A 9,032-nucleotide genomic window follows, 5' to 3' on the forward strand; every position below is an offset into this window, starting at 1 on the left:
CCAGGGCTTTGTGTATGAGCTATCCTCCTGATAATGCCAGGCTGGCTGGTACAGATGTGATCTGTAACCACCAGCCTGTCGGGCGAAAGTTGGCACTGTGACCGCACAGGAGGTGCAGAGCATCAGCAGTCAAGCTATGCCATTCCTTGTTCTATAAATTGCAATATTAACATGTTTTCTCAAATTATTTGAAAGAAATAAATCTTTTTGGAAAACCGCTTTTGTGGTACGCCATTATGGGTTGCTCTGCCTCCTTCCTGCTAGTTTGCCTGTCATAAGCACTGAATTGGGTTTGGTATATGGGACTCATGCTGTAAATGTTCTGCCTGTACCCTTATTGGTAAGTTAACCCTTTATTCAGTAACACTACTCTTCCATTAACCACAAATCAAATAACCTGCACATCTTTTTATGTATTTTTTTTTTTTGCTTGCTACTTGTTGCAGCTTATACTTCTGCTTTCTTCAATCCACTGGTGTACTCTAGTATGGTGGTTATTCCATGATGTTGCACCTCTTGCTGTACCAAAGGCCCTTTCGTGCTGGATCAGTCTGTAACAAAGTGCCACTGTAACTTGTCTGTATATGAACTTTTACGCTGTGTGCTTGACTAGAGTGCATTCTGCAAATGATCAGTGATTTGGTGACTATGGACCGGAATGAAAGGCTACAGAAAATGTTGTGGGGGGGGGGGGAAAGCTTATATATTTATATTTTGTTTCATTGAATAATGTACAATAAGGGTTATTAATAAACATATTTACTCATGGAAGCGTTTCCTAGTCCCAGATCTCATCCAGCCTTCATCCCTTTTAGTGAAACAAGATCTGTGGTCAAGTATCTTTTGTGAAGAAGTCCGGTAATCACATTACCTTGTCTCTACCAATATGTACATTTGGCACCCTTTGGTTAAGTGACTCACTTAAAGGGACACCATCATAATATATATTTTTAAAATGTTGATGTTAACGTAAAACAAAAATAATAAAATTGGAATTTTGATAGTCTGTTTTATCAATCTTCAACTTGATACCTTCATGTTTCGAGACTTGTGCTTCACCCATCATCGATTTAAAAAAAAAAAATAAAAATGCAAAACACAAATTAATGGGATCAATCTGGTTGACTCATTCAGTCTGTTTAACTTGTTGTGGAAAAACTGTTTAAGCAGTGAATACTTCTAATGGCTTACTAATATTATAAATTTGTGCCTTTACATGATAATGTCCCTTTAACAGATGTTCACGGCTGCCACTCAAGGCTAAAGACCACTTTTGTTATGCCCATTGTAGGGTGTGAGGGGCTGGGCATAAATGAAGCATTTTTAAAGTTCCCATGATGAGATTTTGGTGAGTTTTTGACCTTGTGTAGTTTCACTGCTCTAAAATTGTGGTGCCATACAGTTCCAGCAAAGTGGATTTATAGAAATCTCAAGCCTACTGTGCCTTCAAATCCACAGCTTATCTCTTATGGGTACATGGAGTTTTATGCGTGGATTATGCAACATCAAAAACTCAGCAAATACTCCATTGTTGAAACTTGGCCTAAGGGTGTGTGTTCACAATCCGGAATTGCTGCAGTTTTGGCACAGCATGTTTATGCAGCGTCCAGATGTGACAGCATAGTGGATAGGATTTGTAGAAATCCCATGTCCACTATGCATGCATGCGGATCACCCATGCAAACTGACTTGGGGATCATCTTTCCGGACCGCAGCATGTCAATTTCTCTTGAGGAAACGCTAGTCTCTGCAACAGCAATTTAATGATACCTGTGGTGAAGAAATCATTCTTGGGTAATCAGTGTTAGACATTTTCAGTTAATCAGTTGCCCGTGCTTTGTGGTGGGACTCTAGGCAGAGTCTTATCTTGGTGCCGTAAGCTAGGGGAACCAAGGAAAGACCTCCCCACAGGACCCTCGAAGCACAAACATGTTACTCATCATAGAGACAGAAAAAGACAAACTGTGCTTTGGTGTGGCCTGTGGGCAGGTCTTTCCTTGGTTTCTCTGGCTTAGAGCAGTAAGATAAGACTCTGCCTACAGTCCTGCCCCGAAGCACGGGCAACTGATTAACTGAAAACTTCTAACTGATTACACAAGAACCACAAGACTTATTTCTTCATCCCAGGTATCATTTTATCAGTTTAAACACTGCCAACCTGACAATGCCTGTAGTTTACTTAGCAAAAGGCTGTGACAGCGGTTAATGTCACACCGCCTGCAACATCATCCAGCATGGCCGTTTGGCGGTGGGTCAGTATTTGTCTGGGGTGGCATATCCTTGAAAGATAACACAAACCTTGATCCTGGGGCTACACAGCGACTTTGCCAATCACACATGTTGCGCAGTCAAGTTCCCTGAGTGTCACATATACAAGTGACTGGGGTCGCATTGTGACCTCATGCGTACTCCGACCACGAGAAGCAAGTTGCAAATAGTCGAACTTTGATTTTTTGCAATTTGCTTGTTGCAGTACCCTTGGGGTCACAGCATGCATCGTGAGCAGTGCATACAGACTGGTGGGCGCCATACGCCCTGATAAGCCACTTTATGAGCTGCCGTAAATTTAGTTATTTTCACTTTGATTTCCACAGTGGCTTGGAATCCAGCACTCAGTTGGTGATGATTGTGTTTTCCACTGACCGTTTATAGGTAATTTTTGTTCTCAATGAATTACACAATTATCAGTAAAGTATTGAAACATTCATTTATCATGATGCCTCTGATGTGTGATTTAAGTGTGCCCTTCAGTTTTTTGAGAAGTGTTTTTATTGTCCTTCCAATTGAATAACTTCCTCTATAAGCTGACACCGATATGGGCTCATGTTTCCCGCATTAGTTGTTAAATTCTCAATCTTAGGCATTTTTTCCAGCAGCAGCCATAACAGGCTTTTCTTCTATGGATTACCCCCTACGGACCATGGGGAGGAGGAGCATCAAATCACGCTGGAGACCTCGATGATATATATTAGTTTACCGTTCTCTTTTTAAGGAGACAAGGTCGCTGCCCCTAATAAGGATAAGAAGCCCAGCCGCAAGTGTGGTGCGTGTGCTTCCAAGCTTCCCTCCGCATATAGGAAGAAGCTCTGCCAACCATGCACAGATTAAGTGCTACGTAATGAACAGCCCCCTCTCCTGGACAGTATCAGAACCCTCATCAGACAGGAGGTTCAGTCCTCTATGCTGGCCCTTTCCCAGGCCCCGACACCACATCCCCCTCCTAAGAAAAGGAAGATTGCTCCCATAGAATCTGACTCAGGCGAGATCCGTACCTCGGGTTCGGAGGACATTTGGGAGAATGAGGGTTCCACTTCCACCCCCAAACCAGATAATAAAAAATATCTTTTTTCTTCCGAAGATATGGAAGAGCTAATTACTGGGTTGAGGGGCACCATGGGGGTGGAGGAGGAGGAAGTGAGTCACTTTGTTCAGGACGATATGTTTGGAGGGTTAAAACCCAAGACCGAAAAAGGTTTTCCCATTCATGAAAACATTGAGAACCTTGTCCTTCATGAATGGGGCCTTCCAGAGAAAGGTCTGAGTATTCCTTAAGATTTAAAGAATCGCTTCCCTCTGGATGTGAACTGTTCTTTATGGGAGACCCTCAAGGTAGACGTACAGGTGTCTAGGGTAACCAAAAAGACGGCTCTTCCTTTTGAAGATTCCTCTCCGCTCAAAGATCCCATGGATCGGAAAATCGAGAGCTTGTTAAGAAAATCCTGGGACACATCCACCAATCTACTAAAAACAAATGTGGCCTCAACATGTGTTGCCAGATCCCTATTCCTCTGGCTACATACATTAGAAAATCACCTTTCTCAATGGACTTCTGGGGAAGAGATGCTAAACTCTCTGCCTCTACTTCAGAAGGCAACGGGGTTCCCTGCGGATGCCTCTGCTGAGTCTGTCCGTGTAGCCGCTAGGTCTGCAGTCCTCTCCAATTCATCTAGGAGAGCTCTATGGCTTAAATCCTGGGGAGGTGACATTACCTCCAAGTTTAAACTGTGCGGCATTCCCTTTCAGGGACATTGTGTTTGGCCCGGCCCTTGATGAAATTTTAGACAAGGCTACAGATAAAAAGAAAGCTCTTCCAGAGCAGAGAAGCTCTAGGAAATGCTTGTTTCGTCCCTCCCGTGAGCCAGCTCCCCAGAGGGATTACAAGGGTAATGGTAAATCAGGTCTGTGGAATTACCCTCGGGTTTTCTCACCCAATGGCATGCCATCACTGCAAACCAGTGGGTCCTGCGTACCATACAGGAAGGCCTGAGGTTAGAATTTGAGAGTTCTCCCCGTCATCGCTTGACGGTTACCTCCCTACAGTCTCCACATCTTCGAGAATCCTTGCTATTGGATCTCCAGGGTCTGCTTCAGGCAGAGGTGATTTCCCGGGTACTATATCAGGAAATAGGGGAGGGTCACTATGCTCACCTATTTTTGGTTAAAAAAAAGCCCTCTGGGAATCATCGGATCATCATAAACATGAAACCCCTAAATCAGGTAATCAAGTATCAAAGATTCAAAATGGAATTGATCAGATCAGCAATCCCGCTTATTGGTCAGGATTGAGTAATGGCTACGGTAGATCTGAGGGACGCATTATCATCATGTGCCGATCCATCCCGACCACAGAAAGTTCCTCAGGTTTGCAGTTTCCCAAGGTCATCGGGTCAGCCATTATCAATTCAATGTCCTGCCATTCGGAGTCTCGTCAGGTCCGCGGATATTTATCAAAACCCTGTCAGAAGCAGTAATCTTCATCCGACAACAGGGGATCTGTATCATCCCATATCTGGATGATTTTCTTATTGTCGTTTCATCCATTCCTCGTCTGAATCTGGATGTGATGAAGGTCCTGGACATCCTGAGATCCCTGGGGTGGATTCCGAACCTGGAAAAGTCGGAACTTCATCCGTCTTTGAGGAAGAAATTCTTGGGTGTTCTTCTGGACTCGGGGGGGGGGGGGGGGGGGTGCCCCATTCGTGTTAAGATGGGGCACATTTATTGTCCTTACCCTATGTTTTTGAGTTTCCTCATGGAATGTGGGAGATTAATTATTATAAAATGACATCTCATATGCAACCCGGATACCACTTTTATTATCTGTACAGCACCTTTTCTTTCATCTGTTTTTAAATAATTGTATGAATAAAGATTTATTAGTTTAAAAATATTACTGGGGGGGGGTTCACCTTTTTTTGGTTCTTGTGCAGATTTGTTATATTGAATGCCTGCATCATATGCTTCCCCTTTTGTCATTTTATTATACAGTATATAGGGGGCTGTGAGCAGGCTCATACGGTATATAGGGGGCTGTGAGCAGGCTCATACAGTATATAGGGGGCTGTGAGCAGGCTCATTCAGTATATAGGGAGCTGTGTTCAGGTTCATACGGTATATAGGGGGCTGTGAGCGGGCTCATACGGTATATAGGGGGCTGTGAGCGGGCTCATACGGTATATAGGGGGCTGTGTGCGGGCTCATACGGTATATAGGGGCTGTGTGCGGGCTCATACGGTATATAGGGGGCTGTGAGCGGGCTCATACGGTATATAGGGAGCTGTGTTCAGGTTCCTATGGTATATAGGGGCTGTGAGCAGGCTCATACAGTATATAGGGAGCTGTGTTCAGGTTCATACGGTATATAGGGGGCTGTGTGCAGGCTCAAACGGTATATAGGGGGCTGTGTGTGGGCTCATTCGGTATATAGGGGACTGTGTGCGGGCTCATACGGTATATAGGAGCTGTGATCGAGCTCATACGGTATATAGGGGACTGTGTGGCCTCATACGGTATATAGGGGCTGTGTTCGGGCTCATACGGTATATAGGGGGGCTCTGTGCGGGCTCATACGGTATATAGGGGCTGTGTGCGGGCTCATACGGTATATAGGGGCTGTGTGCGGGCTCATACGGTATATAGGGGGCTCTGTGCGGGCTCATACGGTATATAGGAGCTGTGATCGAGCTCATATGGTATATAGGGGACTGTGCGGGCTCATACGGTATATAGGGTCTGTGATCGAGCTCATACGATATATAGGGGGCTGTGTGCGGGCTCATACGATATATAGGGGGCTGTGTGTGGCCTCATACGGTATCTAGGGGGCTCTGTCCGGGCTCATACGGTATATAGGGGCTGTGTGCGGGCTCATACGGTATATAGGGGGCTCCGTGCGGGCTCATACGGTATATAGGGGCTGTGATCGAGCTCATACGGTATATAGGGGCTGTGATCGAGCTCATACAATATATAGGGGACTGTGCAAGCTCATACGGTATATAGGGGCTGTGTGCGGGCTCCTACGGTATATAGGGGGCTGTGTGCGGGCTCATACGATATATAGGGGGCTGTGTGCGGGCTCATACGGTATATAGGGGGCTGTGTGCGGGCTCATACGATATATAGGGGGCTGTGTGCGGGCTCATACGGTATATAGGGGGCTCTGCAGGCTCATATGGTATATAGGAGCTGTGATCGAGCTCATATGGTATATAGGGGACTGTGTGGGCTCATACGGTATATAGGGGCTGTGTTCGGGCTCATACGGTATATAGGGGGGCTCATACGGTATGTAGGGGCTGTGTGCGGGCTCATACGGTATATAGGGGGGCTCTGTGCGGGCTCATATGGTATATAGGGGCTGTGTGCGGGCTCATACGGTATATAGGGGCTGTGTGCGGGCTCATACGGTATATAGGGGGCTCTGTGCGGGCTCATACGGTATATAGGGGCTGTGTTTGGGCTCATACGGTATATAGGGGCTGTGATCGAGCTCATACGGTATATAGGGGCTGTGATCGAGCTCATACGATATATAGGGGGCTGTGTGCGGGCTCATACGATATATAGGGGGCTGTGTGTGGCCTCATACGGTATCTAGGGGGCTCTGTGCGGGCTCATACGGTATATAGGGGGCTCTGTGCGGGCTCATACGGTATATAGGGGCTGTGATCGAGCTCATACGGTATATAGGGGCTGTGATCGAGCTCATACGATATATAGGGGACTGTGGAAGCTCATACGGTATATAGGGGCTTTGTGCGGGCTCCTACGGTATATAGGGGGCTGTGTGCAGGCTCATACGATATATAGGGGGCTGTGTGCGGGCTCATACGGTATATAGGGGGCTGTGTGCGGGCTCATACGGTATATAGGAGCTGTGATCGAGCTCATATGGTATATAGGGGACTGTGCGGGCTCATATGGTATATAGGGGCTGTGTTTGGGCTCATACGGTATATAGGGGGGCTCATACGGTATGTAGGGGTTGTGTGCGGGCTCATACGGTATATAGGGGCTGTGTGCGGGCTCATACGGTATATAGGGGCTGTGTTCGGGCTCATACAGTATATAGGGGGGCTCATACGGTATGTAGGGGCTGTGTGCGGGCTCATACGGTATCTAGGGGGCTCTGCGGGCTCATACGGTATATAGGGGGCTGTGTGCGGGCTCATACGGTATATAGGGGGCTGTGTGCGGGCTCATACTGTATATAGGGGGCTCTGTGCGGGCTCATACTGTATATAGGGGGCTCTGTGCGGGCTCATACGGTATATAGGGGGCTCTGTGCGGGCTCATACGGTATATAGGGGCTCTGTGCGGGCTCATACTGTATATAGGGGGCTCTGTGCGGGCTCATACGGTATATAGGGGCTGTGTGCGGGCTCATACGGTATATAGGGGCTGTGATCGAGCTCATACGATATATAGGGGACTGTGCAAGCTCATATGGTATTTAGGGGCTGTGTGCGGGCTCATACGATATATCGGGGGCTGTGTGTGGCCTCATACGGTATCTAGGGGGCTGTGTGTGGGCTCATGTTATATAGGGGGGCTGTGTGTGGGTTCATACGGTATATAGGGGGGCTGTGTGTGGGTTTATACGGTATATAGGGGACTGTGTTCGGGCCCATACGGTATATAGGGGGCTGTGTGCGGGCTCCTACGATATATAGAGGGCTGTGTGTGGCCTCATACGGTATCTAGGGAGCTTGTGTGGGCTCATACGTTATATAGGGGGGCTGTGTGTGGGCTCATACGGTATATAGGGGGCTGTGTGTGGGCTCATACGTTATATAGGGGGGCTGTGTGTGGGTTCATATGGTATATAGGGGGCTGTATGCAGGCTCATATGGTATTAGGGTATATAGGGGCTGTGTGCAGGCTCATACAGTATATGGAGCTGTATGCTGGCTCATATGGTATATAGGGGCTGTGCGTGGGCTCATACGGTATATAGGGGATGTCGGCATACTTAATTCTGGGAAATATTAAATGATACAATTAATATAAAGATTTATAATTAACATGTTGATATTAATATTGAGCAGAATTAATTTCAGGCTATTGGTTCGGTCCTCCTCACATGCGGCCCCTCTGGAAAATTAATTGCTCACCCCCGCTTTAAGCTAAGGGGTATTCTCTATTAGGTCCTGCCTTGGGTAGGGTCTGAATCCAAGAATAATATGGCAGCCATGACAATGTATTGCCTCCCCTTCACCCCTGTCATTTGGTTGCAGCGGCTGGGGAGATGGGCTACAGTGGGAGCACTTACAGTAACAAAACAAGCTGATGCACTCCAGTGTTTCAGCAGGAGTGGGAATTCCACCCGCTCATATTGGATGTGTAACACCAAACGCAGGGTCACAGGTTATAGAAAATGTATGTGGTAATTGGGTCACCAATCCATGACTAATTCCACAAAGAATCCATAGACAGGATTTGCACCTGTGGAGTTTGTTGTGGCTTTCACCTTCCTCACTGTTAAGCATTGATTAGGGTGAAATCTGCAGTGAAAAGATTGACCATGCTGTAAATGTAAAATCTGAACATTGCACCATTTTATTTTCATACAGATTTTTTTCTCACAACATGTAGAAAGGATTTTTAAAACGTCAGTTACCTGTACTTCAGATTGCTGTGGATTTGTGGTGCAGAATCTGCAACATGTGAACTTGGCCTAAGCCTCAACAATCACAGCTCAAAACAAATAACCAATCTTTTTTTTTAGATATATGTCAAAAATAGACATA

The sequence above is a fragment of the Ranitomeya variabilis genome, chromosome 3 (assembly GCF_051348905.1).
Source record: "Ranitomeya variabilis isolate aRanVar5 chromosome 3, aRanVar5.hap1, whole genome shotgun sequence".
Taxonomy (NCBI): Eukaryota; Metazoa; Chordata; class Amphibia; order Anura; family Dendrobatidae; genus Ranitomeya; species Ranitomeya variabilis.